Consider the following 15,672-nt stretch of genomic DNA (forward strand, 5'->3'; position numbering starts at 1 on the left):
GGCTAATGATGGTTTGCAAATATAACAGGGAGCAGAAAGTAATTCAACATATATTTTAATCTAACATGAATCAGTCATGCCAGTGTAAGGAAGAGTCTTGTTCTTCTGCTGCCACACCTCCTCCCTTTTGCAAGAGAAAAACATCGGTATTGCTTTCCTGTAAACCATATCAAAGACACAATGTAGGTGAAAAATAACCTTTTTGGCAGATTAGTTTCCAGTTCAAAGGAGAGAGATGTGGATGGAGAGAGGAAGGCTGCAGCAGGACTGACTTATTACAAGCTTATTCCGATTTTAAGCTGGGTTCACGATGTAACACTTAATTTAAAAAGTTCCAAGAGGAAGACTGGATGTAAGACATCAGAGATAGCAAGACACACTGATGAGCACCTGTCCTCCAGCCCTCCACTGCAGCTCAGGAAAGCATAGGCCAACACAGCTGAGAAAGGGGTAGATGGTGTGGAAGGAGTCCAGAGGAGAGCAGTGAAGGTAAGCCTTTGAAAGGACTGAGGAACTCCTAGCATTGATGGGGTTCGGTTGGAATCAGCATCTTACAGTCTTGATATGCTGGAGCCTATTTCAAGTACGTCAGGTTCCTTCTAGGCATGTTTTATATATTTTTTTAATTTATTTTAAATATTTGATATTTAAAAATGTATAATTGTAAAATGCTTTGGGTTTTTTGAAAAACACTTCATTTTTAATTTGTAAAAACTATATACATGTATATATGCTTTATCAAGTCCTGTTATCTCTATTCGATGTAGCACAGCAACATCCACCAATTGTCCATGTAGCTATGAGTTACATTCCAGTAATCTGAAGAAATAACTTAATATTATATATGTTTCTTCATTTTCTGAATGCTTTTGCGAAGGTTTCAAGAAAACCTTATCACTTTAATATAGAATTTAATGCATTTTCAAATAAGGCCATTTTCAGTTGTTTTTAACAACAGAGGTCCTGGCAAAATTCCATAACTAAGACTTGAAAATTACTGCAGAATTACCAGAAATCTTCAGGGAAGATGGTGATATGAAACAGTGGTATAGGCAGACTCATGATATTTTGACTTTTACAGCTGTTAAGAATATATTCAAAAGGCTGTTGAAATAATGGTTAAAGAACTCCACTGAAAGGTAGTACTGCCACCAATAAACTTCTTGGGTAAAAATCACTATCAGCTGCCCGGAAAGATATTTCTGTGAAACCCGTGTAATCAATTTTTAGCTTACTAGTCTTAGTCCATTTGTGGGACAAATGAAAGGGAAAAAGAAGTTGTTTGACACGGTCCCCCCCCCAACAAGCTCTTCTCTAAATTGAAGAGATAAAGATTTAAGGGACTGTTTGGTGAATGAGGAATTGGTTAGACAGTCACATCCAGAAGGTAGTGGTCAATAACTCAAAGTCCAGATGGGCATCAGGGACAAGTGGTCACGGGCATCACGGGTCCGTATTGGGGTAAGTACTGTTTAATATTTTTATCAATGCCATGGACAGTAGGATCCAGTGCACCCTCAGCAAGTTTACAGATGACGCCAAGCTGAGTGGTGCAGCCTGAGGGACTTGATGCCATACAGAAGGATCTGGACACACTCAAGAGGTGGGCCCATGGGAACACCATGAGGTCCAAGGTACAAGGTTCAGCATTTATGTCAGGGAAATCCCCAACATCAATACAGTCTGGAGGATGACTAGATTGAGAACAGCCCTGTGAAGGAGGGCCTGGGGTAGCAGGGTGTTAATTTTCTCTTGTTTTTCATTTTTTCTTCTTCATTACTTTTGTTTCTCGAGCCAACAGTGTGCATTTACAGCCCAGAAGGTCAGCAGCATCCTAGGCTGCATCAAAAGCAGTGTGACCAGCAGGTCAAGGAAAGTGATTCAACCCTTCTGCTCTTCCCTTGTGAGACCTCACCTTGAGTATTGCATCCATCTCCATAGTCCTCAGCACAATAAAGACATGGAACGTGCTGGAATGGTTCCAGAGGAGGGCTGTGATGATGAACAGAGTGCTGGAACATGCAAGGAGTCTGAGAGAGGTGGAGATGTTCAGTCTGGATAAGAGAAGGCTCTGGGGAAACCATATTGCAGCCTTCAAGGGGGATTATAAGAAAGGTGGGGACAGACATTTTAGCAGAACCTGTGGTGATAGGACAAGGGGTAATAAGAATGGTGAAACACCGAAACAGGTTGTCCACTGGGAGGTGATGGATGTCCCATCCCTGGAAATATTCAAGGTCAGGTTGGCTGGAGCTTCCAGCAATGGGATCTAGTTGAAGATGTCCCTGCTCTTTGCAGGGGAATTTGGACAAGCTGACCTTTAAATGTCCATTCTAATGCAAACCATTCTACAATTCTGTGATTTGATGAGACTGCTAAAGGGCCTTCAAGGGCTGAGGTGTGGGAGGGAAGGCTGGGAGGACCAGTTTTCAGTCTTGGGAATAGTCATCCAGTTATCTCCTCATGAAGAATGTAAAAACTGGATCGAATCACATCATATTGTATTGGAATTATTTCTCTACTCATAACTTCAGCATCCCACTTCAGTGTAACATAGTTATGTTCAGTTTACTGGCTCTGATGGCTAAAATTCTGGGAAAGCTCCATTCTCTTTTGTGAGGTGGAAAAAAAGGAAAGAAAAAAAAAGAGAGAAGAAAAGAAAGGCTTATGAATTTCCCTAAGGAAAAGAGACAGAAAAACAGTTAATCCCATCTCCTGTTTTACTACAAAGTGAAGTCGATAAGTATATTTTGAGGGTTCAGTCTCCAATTCCCATTTCTTTAATTTGAACCTCAAAGTATAAGAAAAATAACTTCAGCCAGGCCAAATATAAAATGTGTGCTCAGTCCCAAAAAAAGTTCAATGTTTTCTTGGCTATTGTTCACAACTCTGTAACAAACTATTCTATTGGCAATTGTTAGGGCTGGATCAGTAATTATCTTTGTCCTAGTGCTTTCTTAGATGGAAGCAGAATGAAGAGTCATTCTTGCCTCTTTATTGAAGAAAGCAGTAAAACAAATCAAAGGAAAAAACAATATTTTATTAATCAGAAATATTTATTAAGCTGGTGATTACCATATTACCACCAAGCATTATAATAGTATTAAATACTCTGGAGAGTTGCTGGGGTTTTGGCGACTTGTGATAGGGAGGAAGGTCTCTCACTCCTCTCCATTTCAAAACCTCTTGTTACATGGCTGGTCCCCTGGGGGTGCTTGTCACTGAGGGCAGTGGAAGCTTGCAGATCCCAGAGAAAGCCCACTCCCTGCCACAAGCACCAACTCCCCTAACCCCATGACAGGATTCCTCATCACCAGGAAAGCTCTACTCTGCCATTTTTTGCTGGTGCTTTCTGTCAGCAGGGAAAGTGAAGAGAGCTGGAAAAACAGGAAAGAAAGTGGTCAAAGCACCTAATAACTATTTTATACTAAAAGAAGGTTGCCTTGAATATGTACAGGTAGTTCACCTGTCCATTCTCCCATTAGTAAAGGGAGTAAAAGTGATTTTTGAGTTAGTAATTCTGCATCTGTCTGTGTGACTGCTTTGGGCTGAGCTGCAAAAACTAAAATGTAGTTTAAATGCTCATAAATTTGAAACGCTGTCCAGGATCCCACATAGCCTAGATTTCTACCCCTCATCCTGCCCACAACACTGAACCCCACACCAGTCCTTTGGTGCCATCAGCCCCTGCCCCCAAGATGCCTCAGCAGGGCTGGTCTCCAGCTTCCCACAGCCCAGCCGTGCCTGGCCATGGGCTATGGACCATGCTTGTGATAGGGAGCCTCTGCCCAGCCTCTGCCCAGCCTCATCTCCAGGGAAGTGCCCAATAGCTGGGACTGGTGCTCTCTGGTGTCCCTGGCTGCTCTGCTCCCAGCTGGGATGGTGAAACAGGCCTGGCTGCCCATCCCTGCCTGTGCTGATGAGGTCTTCAGTGACTCCCAAGGGAACTCAGACCATTACAACACCTGTATGTAGACACCTGCATTGCAGACAAATAAATGCAGATTTTTTAATCTGAAGCTAACTCTCATTCCTGGAGGTCATTTCAAGAAAATGTCTGGTATGAGGTTTCCTGTACAAAAAAAAGGTTTGACTTTGACTAATGTGAAGTTTTTATTGGTGATAAGGAACTTCATATAGTTTAGTACGACTTCTTAAAACCCTCCAGTTTTCCTCTGGGTGAAATACCAAGACTTCTGAATCATTCAGCAAGATGAGTAACATGACCCTGTCAATCAGCTCGGTATCTCCTAAAAATCCATAAAGGCTTATTAAACTTTTGAAAGGCAATAGGTGCTCTCTAATTCTATCAGAGGCTTTGTTTCTCTGAAGTGACCAGCAAGAATACTGGTGCAGAAAGATCTCAGTGATGGAGCTGAACTAATAAATGCATAATGATTACTTTGGTGAGATCTCCCATGTTTTCTGACAAGTTTTTCTTTAAGACTATGAGAGCTCTGTATTTCAGTTGATACTATCTGTATTTCATTGCATGGAATTATTTTATAAAATAAAAATCTTATCTGGGAACCACAGTCTGCTCTTAAATGCATTGACTCTTGCACAGAAACAGATCTAACATATATTTTAAAATCTGAATGACCAGAGCTTTGCTAGCATTTTATCAAGAATAGGTAAGAGACAGCATTGATGATTTCCAGTCTGACATGTCACCTTTTCCTTGTGTAGAAAAATAGCAATTGTACCACTGCAATCAACTAGTGAGGTCTCATATTCCCAAATGGATACAAATCACAGTTTATACCCATGAATAAATGCTGCAGCACCCAAATTAAGAGGAGCAAGAGGCAATGCCTTTATGGTCTGGTGAGCAGTGACTCGAGCTGATGTACAGCTTTTTGATTTCTTCTGAAGATGGTGCTGCTGCTAGCACTTGAATTGTCTCTGCCTGTGTTTCTTTTTTTTTCTCAATTGCCCTCTGCAGAAGGTTAATAGTAGCTTTAGAATACCAGAGTTTTCTAGCCAGTGAATCACCATTTAAGATTTGTCAGTTAGTGATGTGAAACCAGCTATTTTAAGTGAAACACTTACACTTCCCCCCCCAGCTCACTCCACAGATGCTCTTCAGTTGTACGAAGAAATTGATCATTTTGTTTCTTCTTCAAGCCTTCAGAATGTCACTAATTTCTTATTTACCACAAATTTTTCATCTTGTGTAAGTTACACTGTAGAAGCGTTACAGTTACCCTATATGCTCTACACTGTTCTCACAGCTGGATAATGAAAGAATGAATGATATCCAGCACAGAATTAAAATGCATAAGTATGGAACTTGTTGTAAACATAAAACTGCATCCTGTCTATAAATATCCTGTAATGATGCTGTGAATTAGTACACTTAAGTTATTTCCAGGTTAAAAATTCATTACTCGTGCTATGAAGAACAATTTACAGACAGATTAGTAAAACCAAGCTGATTTTACAATTATTATTTTCTTCTGACAGTCATGCTATTTGCATTTTGTATTTCCCTCAACCTAGACAACTTTTATTAGGAAATGTCAGCCCAAAGCAGCTGCAGAGAGTCAGCAGCTGAGATTTGCATTGGTTTCCTTATGTCTGCTGGGGATTTTCTGCTCTCTGCTGCACATTGTAAATATTAACATAAAGGAGAAAGATGAAGTTTTAGACATTTTGATCATCCTCAGGAGGAGTCACTGTCAACAGCATTTGACCAAAACCCTTCTATTTCCAGACCAAAGAGGGAAATGGCTGACACTACAGAATAGTGACATTTTTAAGCCTGCTTGCTCATCTTATTTTTCTACCCTATCATTATGATACTACATCATACATGCTCCTCTGATCTCCAGTTTCGCTCTGCTCACAGATCATTCTACATTCAGCTTTTGATAGGTCATTGCAACAGTGAAGAATATGTGCATAGTTCAACAGTGAAGAATATGTGCATAGTTCAACAGCTACAATGTCATTTTTATAAGTAATGGAAACACAACTACTTTAAAATATCATCTGACTCTACAAAAAAATCTGTTATTTAATTGATTGCTTAAGAAAAACCTGAAAATATCTTCCCCAAATTATAATTTTAAAATTTCAGATTTTAGTTACCTTTTTCATGTTTCAGGAAGAACATTATAACCAGTTACTCAGCTTGAAATAACGCCCTACAGGATGTGAGGGAAAAAAGATCTCATAAGTGGTGAGATTCATGAACTGTGTTGCCAATGTTGCCAACTCCTATCTTGCCTTTCAAACTGTGTATCAGCTGCAAGTAATTGAAGCCCATCAACTGAGAGATTTTAATGTATCTTTCAAAATTCAATGCAGTTTTTAAGAATCCATTGTTGACATCCTTCAATTCAATAGAAGAGCTAGGTAATATACATTTTTGTCTTACATCCATCATCATGGTACCTAATATCATGGTTAAAATTTGTCATTCAACCTGAAGACATCCTTGCTAATTCTAAATGCTTAAAAATGCCAAATAACAGGAAAATGAACTTCTGTCCCTTCCACACAAAATTAACTCTGATAAAAACTAGTTAAAAAATAATCAGACTAGTATGAACTACTTTCCACTGCGTAATTATGTATGTTTTTAATTGTGACTGACACATCTTTGTGTTCAGAATAAAATGTTATTTATACATAATAGCACAGGAATATAAATTGCCCCAGCTAAAGATCACTTGGTATAGAAAAAGTTAAGCAAGTCATCTCATGAAGGTTGAGAATTTCCAAAAGAAGTCCTAAATACTTTTTAAGAGTATATGGAATCACCAAATACATCAAAGTATTATTTGAACAAAACGAACAAGTATCTGACTTCTGTTTAAACCTGGCATAGATTAATTCAGTACTTGAATCTTTGTCACTGGTATTGATGAAGGATAGATATCCAAAAGCCATTGGATTGATTCTCCACTTTAGAATCAGCATTTATAGGTTTTTTTCATCATTTCTTAAGTTTTTCAAATTGGATTACTAAGGAAGTATTATTAAAAGTATACCTTCGGAAAAAGTCTTTACCTCTATGTATTTTTTTTCTTTTGCTTTCCATCCTCAAAGTACTGAGGTAGATTAAATAGCCAAGAATAGACTTCTCTGAACCTTAAGAATATTTTTTCTGGATTTGATTCAAGGTTAGATTGATTTTTATTTCATAAAAATGAGTTAATTCCTCTCAACATACCATGTCTGGCAATGTAATACACATCTTAAAAATATTGAAGTTCAAATTAGTAATTCCTTTACATAAATAGTTGCTGTGGGGAAGAGGACGGAATATTACGTATCAGCTTCCAGAAGCAGCTGAGATACAGTGTGAGGAATATGTGGCGGATCTGCAATGATTTATTAATACTCTAAATTGCCTAGTTGTGGCTGTATTATCTTGCCAGAATGTTTACTATATGCATATGTTGATTTACTTTATAAGAGAGTAGTTAGAAAACTGCCAAGAAGGGAAAATAAAGATTCTCAATAAGCATCCTGCTGGTAAACATTTCAAAGGCACTATGAAACAATATCTGAATTATTAAGCTATTCCAGGGACCAGTCAGGTCATTTCTTTTGCTAACACTAAGAGCAATAAGATCAGAGGAGCAGTAACATAGTAAAGCAGTCATGCTAGAAAGAAGGTGGAAGCTTTATTATGCAAGATTAAATTTTGAGCTTCTGACAGTGATAAAAAGAGGCGAAATCTATAGACAAAAACTTTCTACTAAGCATTTTATCTCCAGTGAGGATGCAACTGACCATAATTAGCTTTTCCATGGTGAAATTAACACTGTACAAAATCATGACCTTATTTGGTATGAACTCTGAAGAAAAATTATCACTTCTAAACTCCCCTTTACAAATTAAAAGCATCTTTAAATGAAGGTCAAACTATCAGTACATGTAGACAATGGTTTTTGCAAAGCATTTTGTTTTTTCTAACTTAAGTGATCACTAAGATTGATGGCCAGTAAAAACAAATTGCTCTGAAATGTGAAAGGACACATATTTTTACTAGGTTTGCATTGTTGTTTTCTTTCTTTCCTGCTGTTTTTTATTATACTCTCCAAAGGTTAAAAAGGAAAATTGTTTTTTAAATATTTTTCTATGTTTAAAATTCTCCCTTCATGAAGCAGACTGCCAAACAAAATTACTGCCTCAAACTTCGATACAATGGAAATGAATTTTATTGAGTTAGCTTTCATAAATTTTCTTTCAACAGACAGAAGTTCTAAAAAGTTTAGGCCACAGTTAAACTACAGGAATAGGAGCCTCAGAAAATCCTGTAATTAACAGCCACAGGATCTTTGTAAACAGGTAATGTCAAAGGAATCAGAGGCAAGCTAGCATGAAATAGTATAAACAAGCGGCTTCAGCGACAAGCAATCAGCATCACAATAGGGAATATCCAGGAAACAAAGAGAATTAATTTTGAAAGCTTTAGTCCTTCAGACTAAAAAAACAATCCGCACACTTCCGCATATCCTTACATTTACTTGTGTGAGTAGGAGCAAGTTGACTAGAAAGTGCGGAAAGTTAAAGAAAACTTGCAAACAATTCCAGTTGCTACACTGATGTTCCAGTGGCAACAAGATCAAACAAGCACGCAAATTCTAGGAATAAAGCCATGCACAGTTAGTATAGATTCACTTCACATCAGGAGGAGTGTCTACTAAGTGCATGGGGACAGAAAACCAGGATCAGAACATAGTACAGTCAAAACAAAGGAAATTAAAAGTCCTGATACTCTGCAGTGACTTTTTGAAGTGCTGCACAGCAGTCTCAGGAGATAGGCACAACCCTTTATAAAAGAAGAACAGAAAGAAAAAAAGTCCTAAACCCAAAATATTGCTCAGTAAGGAAGCTGTTCTGGCCAGAGTGCAGAAATCAAAGCTCTGTGAAGGCAACAAACAAGAAAGCAGCAGATAGGTCATGAGGTGTCAAAATATGTACATTAATTAAACACATTGTAAGCTTGAGAGAAAACTTGGTACAGAAAATATATCTCCAAAAGACCTTTGGGGTTGCAGAGGAGTCTGAAGTATTTTGATCTCTGTCAAAATTAGGGATGCTGATTCCAAAAGCAAACAAATAGTAGGAAACTCACCCTGATGGTACCTTCATGGGAGGAGGGTCTCAGCACTGAGAATGAGAAGGACTTCACAAAAGCAGAACTATCAGAAAGCACAGGAATAAGGTAATTTAAAACTCAAAGGGAGACTAAGCAAAGCACACCTAAAAGGTTTAGCTGAGTCTGTCATACAGTATTTCAGCAGCTTTCTATACTGCATATTGTACTGACCTTCATTAACTTTGCTTTTCACTTTTGTCCTGAATGAGTTCTCCCAAGGAAACATGACACACATACAGAACAAGCAATCGTTTCTACAGGAAAAAAATGAGCAAGGTCACCCCATACTGTGTCGAAAGAGGCATTAATGGCATCTCAGTATCTTCCAAGAACAAACCCATTTACGTATGCCATCACTGTTAAGTCTCAGCAATCAGAGCACTACAGCAAAATTTATCAATATGCGATGTATTTCACTTCGAGCAAAATTTTAGTACTGTTTTTGACAGTACCTTGAGGTATGCTTTGGTAAATGATAGCTTACTAAAGGTAGCCTGAAACCATAACAACTGGATAAGCACACTTGTTTAATTTTCTTTTCAAAAGACTAAAGTATAAAATAGAAAAACATATATCATGTTTTACCTAGGCAACAATATCCTTTTGTGGTTGACAAAATATATGGAAGGTGTTTCTTAAAATCAAATTGCCTGCAGTCAAATACACATAAAAAATGAATTGTCTGCAACTTTCTCACAAAGGGAATAACTTCCATTAGGTCAGACTAATGTGATGCACCTGTTGACTTACAGGTTATACTTTAAACGTAACTCCTAATTCCTTAATTGATTTCAGGCTCTTGCACATAGTGTGAGGACATTGAATAGAGCACACAGCAATTTCTTCCTAGATAAGATAACTCATTTTAGTAATACTGAATAGAATCCAAATAGAATATGTGTTCAGGGTAGATTGAGTACCTGATCCCAGTCTTACAGTGCATATAAAAATATATATTGTATCTATAAAAATATGCATTATATTAACTTTAAACACTTGTACTTTTGAAACCAATGGACTTATCAGTGCACCTAATGACTTTACTGTTTGGGACACAGAGTAGCCCTTTTTTTCCCAACAGTTAGATGTTGTCTTGCTATTTTCTGAAGACCAAAGGCAACACATGTAGAGATACATAAACTGCTTCTGCAAGAGGATTTGCTTCATATTTGCCTTTAGCCTACCTCTGGTATGGGTTGCTCATGCTACAAATTTCTTTAAGCAAGCATGAGAAATGTTGCACAATTCAGCTTCCTCATGTTCCATCCTCTTTTATCCAAATGTCCAGAGGAATCCTACTGGTTTTCAATAGGTATAGACAAGGATGCCTCAGGATATTCTGTTTCTGCCAGGCAGGCCTGTGAAGATTCTGCATGGACACTGATAAGCAAGTGAAGGAGATTAGGCCTTTGCTTCAGCTCAAGTATTGTACAAGCATGACTTACCTAGTCACTGACAGTTACTGACTCATGCACTAATAATTACTCTTCATGAGTTGGTCTGCAGCAATATGCTGTCTTCCAATCTTCCTCTTTCCCTATTCCCTACTCCCAGAAGTTTGTTTGGGTTTTCTCAGTGTCTGTATGATATCTGGAATTCTTCTCCCAGGGCCCAAAGGTACCTGTCTAGCTCTGAGGCATAGGAAATGCAGATGGACAAGTATCTCTCCCACTGTCAGGCTGGAGAGTCAGGTCTTCAGAAGATAACATCATCCACACAGAATCCAGGTTCAAGGATCTTCCCTAGGACTGGGTAAAGAGGCTCTTCTCTTTAGGTCTCTGGCATCAGTAATTACTATAAATATTACATAAGGTGAAACCACTCTCAATTAAAAACAAAAAACAAACAAGTAACACCCAACCCCAAATCTCTTTGTAAGACTAATGTCAGACATCTATTGACAAGGTACTGTAGTTGAGAACTGAAACAGAGAAAAAACCTTATTTTCTTGAATGCTGAAAAAGAACACCAGTGAGAGCTGTCCTTTAGGGAGACACTAATACGTTTGGGTAGGATGTCAGGGGGCTGCTACCAATGGCTTTGTACTTCCTGTGCACTTATTTGGAGACAAACTCTGGTGTGCAGTTTCCTTTCAGGAAGCCACAGTAGTCTCCGATTGCTGATGCACTTAGGTCTTTTACTTGATCAATTCCCTAACCCATAGACACTATCATGAGAAATATCCAAAATAGAAAAGAAAATAACGTTTATTTTTTGCACATTAATGTGAAAAAGAGAATTTTTATCTTCCTTAATTGTAAATCTGAAACAGTAGTTTTACCCAGACACTTTATATGTCATGTACACTGGCCACAGTACATTTAAATACCTTCAGGGGTTTATTGGCTGATAAGAAGCAATGCCAATACAGTCATGATACTCTTCACAATTTAAATTCATTTAAACATGGGAAATAAAGGCAGGCAAAGAACATGAATGGGAACAATTACAACAGCAGGCAAACAAACAGCAGACTCTACATACGGGGATATGTCAGGCTGCTTCCTCTCCCTTTCTGCACTTTTCTTTCTTCAAGGACAACTGAATTATTATTTAGTCAGCTTCTCTCATTTTGGCAACAAGCTCACTTTGCTCATCAGTGCTTTCTATTCCCTCTTCAGCAAAATAATAAAAAATTCTTACTTAATAAGTTTTCAAGAACTAATAACTTCAGCACTGGTTTTCATGTTTAAGCAACATAAACTGCTTAATCTGGAAGGACAGAAACTAGGTCCCCAGCTAAATTTCAAAATCTGACTAATAAAGAGATAAAGGAATCATTTCTTTCAAACAAAAGGTTTATTTGACCATGAGGGAATAGGGGGAAAATTTAAGAATCTAAGCTAAAGGTACATGAAAGGAAGCGAGAAGACAGAATAAAAGAGGAGAGAGGTGAGAAAAACATAACCTTTGCAATGTCCTGGGCTCTTTCTGAAGCAAACACAGTATAAAGCACTGTATGCATTTAGGCCCCATCAATTTGCATAACCCAGCTGTGATCAAAGCAATTGTTCATCAGAATTAAGTCAAACCCACACAGAAGTGTTTGGAGCCTAAGAACTGTTGTTGCAACAAGATGACTGAAAATACAGTCAAGAAAAGCAGGGCTTCAGCAGCTGTTTGAACTTTTTAAAGGAAAAATTGTACTGCAATAACTAGTGGAGAATCACTATTTTCCTAATTGACTTTTTCCTTTGCAATTTTGAGTCTGTTATATAACAAGTATTTCCTTGTACCACAATAAATGATGTAAGGTTTCAACTGTAATTTTAATATCAGGGAGTCAAATACTAGTTCACACAAGTATTAATAAACTTGCAGCCAAAATCAAGACAAAGATTGAAGACTGACAAGTTCCATGAGGAAAAATGTGATACTCTGCTCTCCTTGAAAGAAAAACTGCACTGGCAAGGTCACTAAAAGGGTCTCTAATTAGCTTAAGAAATAAGTCAACAATAACTTTTAAATTTAAAATTAAATTTAGAAAGAAAACACTGAATAATCTAGAGAAAAGCAGTTTGGTTTAGCAATTTGGAATAGCTTAATAAATTGTGAAGAAGCATTTGGACTAAGTGTACTCCTAACATCAGCATAAGCACATTCTTGGAGTAATACAGGATTAACATTGTCAATGACTAAAACATCATCACTCTGGCAACAGAATATAAATGGTTTCTCTTCAGCAGGATTCTTTAAGTGATAAACCCATCTCTTGTCAGAATATATCCATTACTTAGTCTTTATTTTAAAAACATTGATCCAAAAACAGTATTGAAATCTTTAAGTGAAGAGAGAACACTGGACTATTAGATTACATGGTTGCAGAAGGGGTTGTTGCAATCTTCTGCCATGAGATAATTAGTTTTACTTCCATCTTGTTCAAATTCACTTTAAAATTAAGGTGTTCAGTTCTGAATTTCTGCCAAACACTGTGACAAAACATAGGCTGCAGCTGAAGTATCAGGAAACAGAGAGAGAGAGCTGGGAGCCATCAGCAAAGCAAAAGAACATTTTATTGTGATTGTGAAAAATTGAAGTAGGAGACAGCATATAAAGAGAGTAAAATATAATCATTGTTCTGCAGAGCCCTGGGATGGAGCCATTGCACAACAAGCCAAATACAAAGGAAGAGGAGGGAAGAACTTGGTCAACAATATAATGATGATCTCAAAGATTTTAACACAGCCTTTATAAGGTACAATTGCTGCAGTGGCAGAAAAATACGGTTCAGCAGCACAAAATATTAATTATGGACTGAATGAAAGGTCTGGTTTAAAGGAGAGATTCATATGCCATGACAAATAAGTGAATACAATGAGAAAGAAGAGAAGAAAGACCTGCAGGAAAGTATAAACAATGTCTCAGCAATTACCCAAAAATGAGAAAAACAGTGGTTTTCTTTTAGTGGCATGGAAATGATTTCTTCCATTAACAGATACAGAACAGAACACAAGGAAGACAGACAGCATATACCATTAGAGCAGTTAGCCTAAGGTGGCAGTAGGTAAAGCTTGTTACTGCTCAGTACCCGTTGGTATACCAGCTGTGTTGGCACAAACAAATTCCTAATGGTCATGACAAAATAGCCCAAAGTTGACAGTGTGAATCTGTATTTTACTAATTCTTTATGCTTACAGACAGGGTCAGAAAAGAATAAAGACTAAATAGACAGACAAAATGAAGAGCTGGATAGGGATTTTTTACAACAATATGTAGTGCTAGGACAAGGAGAAATGGCTTTAAACTGAAAGAGGGTAGATTATGTAACAGGAATAATTAGATAACAGAAAAAAATTCTTTGCTGTGAGGTTGGCAAGGCACTGGCATGAGTTGTCCAGAGAAGCTGTGAATGCCCCATCCCTGGAGGAATTCAAGGCTGGGTTGGATGGGGCCCTAGTATCTTGATCTAGTGGAAGGTGTCTTTGCTGATGGTAGGGGAGTTGGATCGAGACGATCTTTAAAGTCCCTTCCAACTCAAAACACTAAATGATTCTGTGAACCTATAACATGGAAAATTGAGCCCCTTTTCACTCTTGCAGGCAGTATGTGTGAATGGAGAATGCAGCACTTGGATGAAAGCAGTAGGAGGATTTCAGTACTCCTGTTGACTGCAGAATTTTCACTTGTGCATAATGAAGGATGGATGGTTGGGCAAGCACCCTTCCAAATACTGCATTTTGCTTTATTTTGCAAATACATTTTTAAATGCTTGCAAAGCACTTGATAGTAAAATACTAGCAAATACCTGCTACCAACACAAAAATCATCTTATTAGCAAGCAACTGAAGGACAAGTGCCTCCTCTTGACTAGGAGATAGAGAGCTATGAAGCCCTTGAAAGATATTATATTCAGATGCAGCAAAGGACTTGTAGGAAGGCCAGTTAAATATCACACACATCTGTGCTGAGAACAGAACCCAGAGCTAGGGAATGACACACTGACTCCCCCATGCAGCCCACACTGAGCAGGACACACTTACCAAAGGACTACTTGGTGGCTCCACATTTCATGTAATATAACTGGCACAAGGCTGGAGTGCTCCTCTGGGGTAGGGAACCCTAAATTCAGTGTCTTCTTTATCTGGCTGTCCTACTGTCTTTCAAAATTATTTGTTGCATGTACATGCTTCTCCAATCTGTCAGGGGAGTCCCATCAAAGGGAAGCCAAAGCAAAACAACTGTGCACAGTATCACTGTAGGGAATGGTAGGAGGGAGAGAAAGACTCTGTTTCCTAGGGAATGAACTAGAAGATGCAGGTTTTTTCTTTCACTTAGTATGTTTTTTTGTGGGTTTTAATTCGGGCTTTTTGGTTTTTGGTATTTTTTTGTTGTTGGATGAGTTTGTTTGTTTGTAATTTGTTTTTCCCAATAACAACTAGAAAAAATCCAGTCATAAGCATCCAATGAAGAAAATGCCATAACAAAAAGTTCTGCCAGGATGTAGGACACACGGAGTAAGTGCTATCTTTAAAGCGAGAGAAAATTAATGGTCAGGTTAGTAGGATGGGACACTAACCATAAAATCACTGCTACCCATGCACTGAGAGTGCATGGTACAAAGGCTTTGCAAATGCCTATCAAACCAGGCCTATTGAGGACTCCGCAATCTGTTCAACCTGACTCTGGATCCTAGTCACACTCAGTCCTAAGGTAGGTGCTGATCTGCTCAGCACAGTGCATGCAGTGCCACACATGCTCCGATGAGCAGTCAGTGCCTAAAGAATTACAGGTACCAGGAATGAACTATTAGTACAGAACACACAGTGCCTTTAAAACTTGGGACTATATCTTACAACAAGAACAAAGAAATTGCAAATGCATAATAACACTCCCTGAGTTAATCTAGCACTAAATAAGTCATCAGCCAGTTTGTTTTCTTCATTTTCCTGTAAATTGCCACAAAAACTTTTAACATTAGCCCTTCATAAAAACTAGGCATATACAGAAAATGTTGAGTACAGACTGAAGTTAAATAAAATCATCAAGCAAATTAGTGTCTTCTCTAAAAGAACCTAGAAATGAATAAAAATTATATAAATGTCTATAAAACAAAG

The sequence above is a fragment of the Corvus moneduloides genome, chromosome 3 (genome assembly GCF_009650955.1).
Source record: "Corvus moneduloides isolate bCorMon1 chromosome 3, bCorMon1.pri, whole genome shotgun sequence".
In the NCBI taxonomy this organism is placed as follows: Eukaryota; Metazoa; Chordata; class Aves; order Passeriformes; family Corvidae; genus Corvus; species Corvus moneduloides.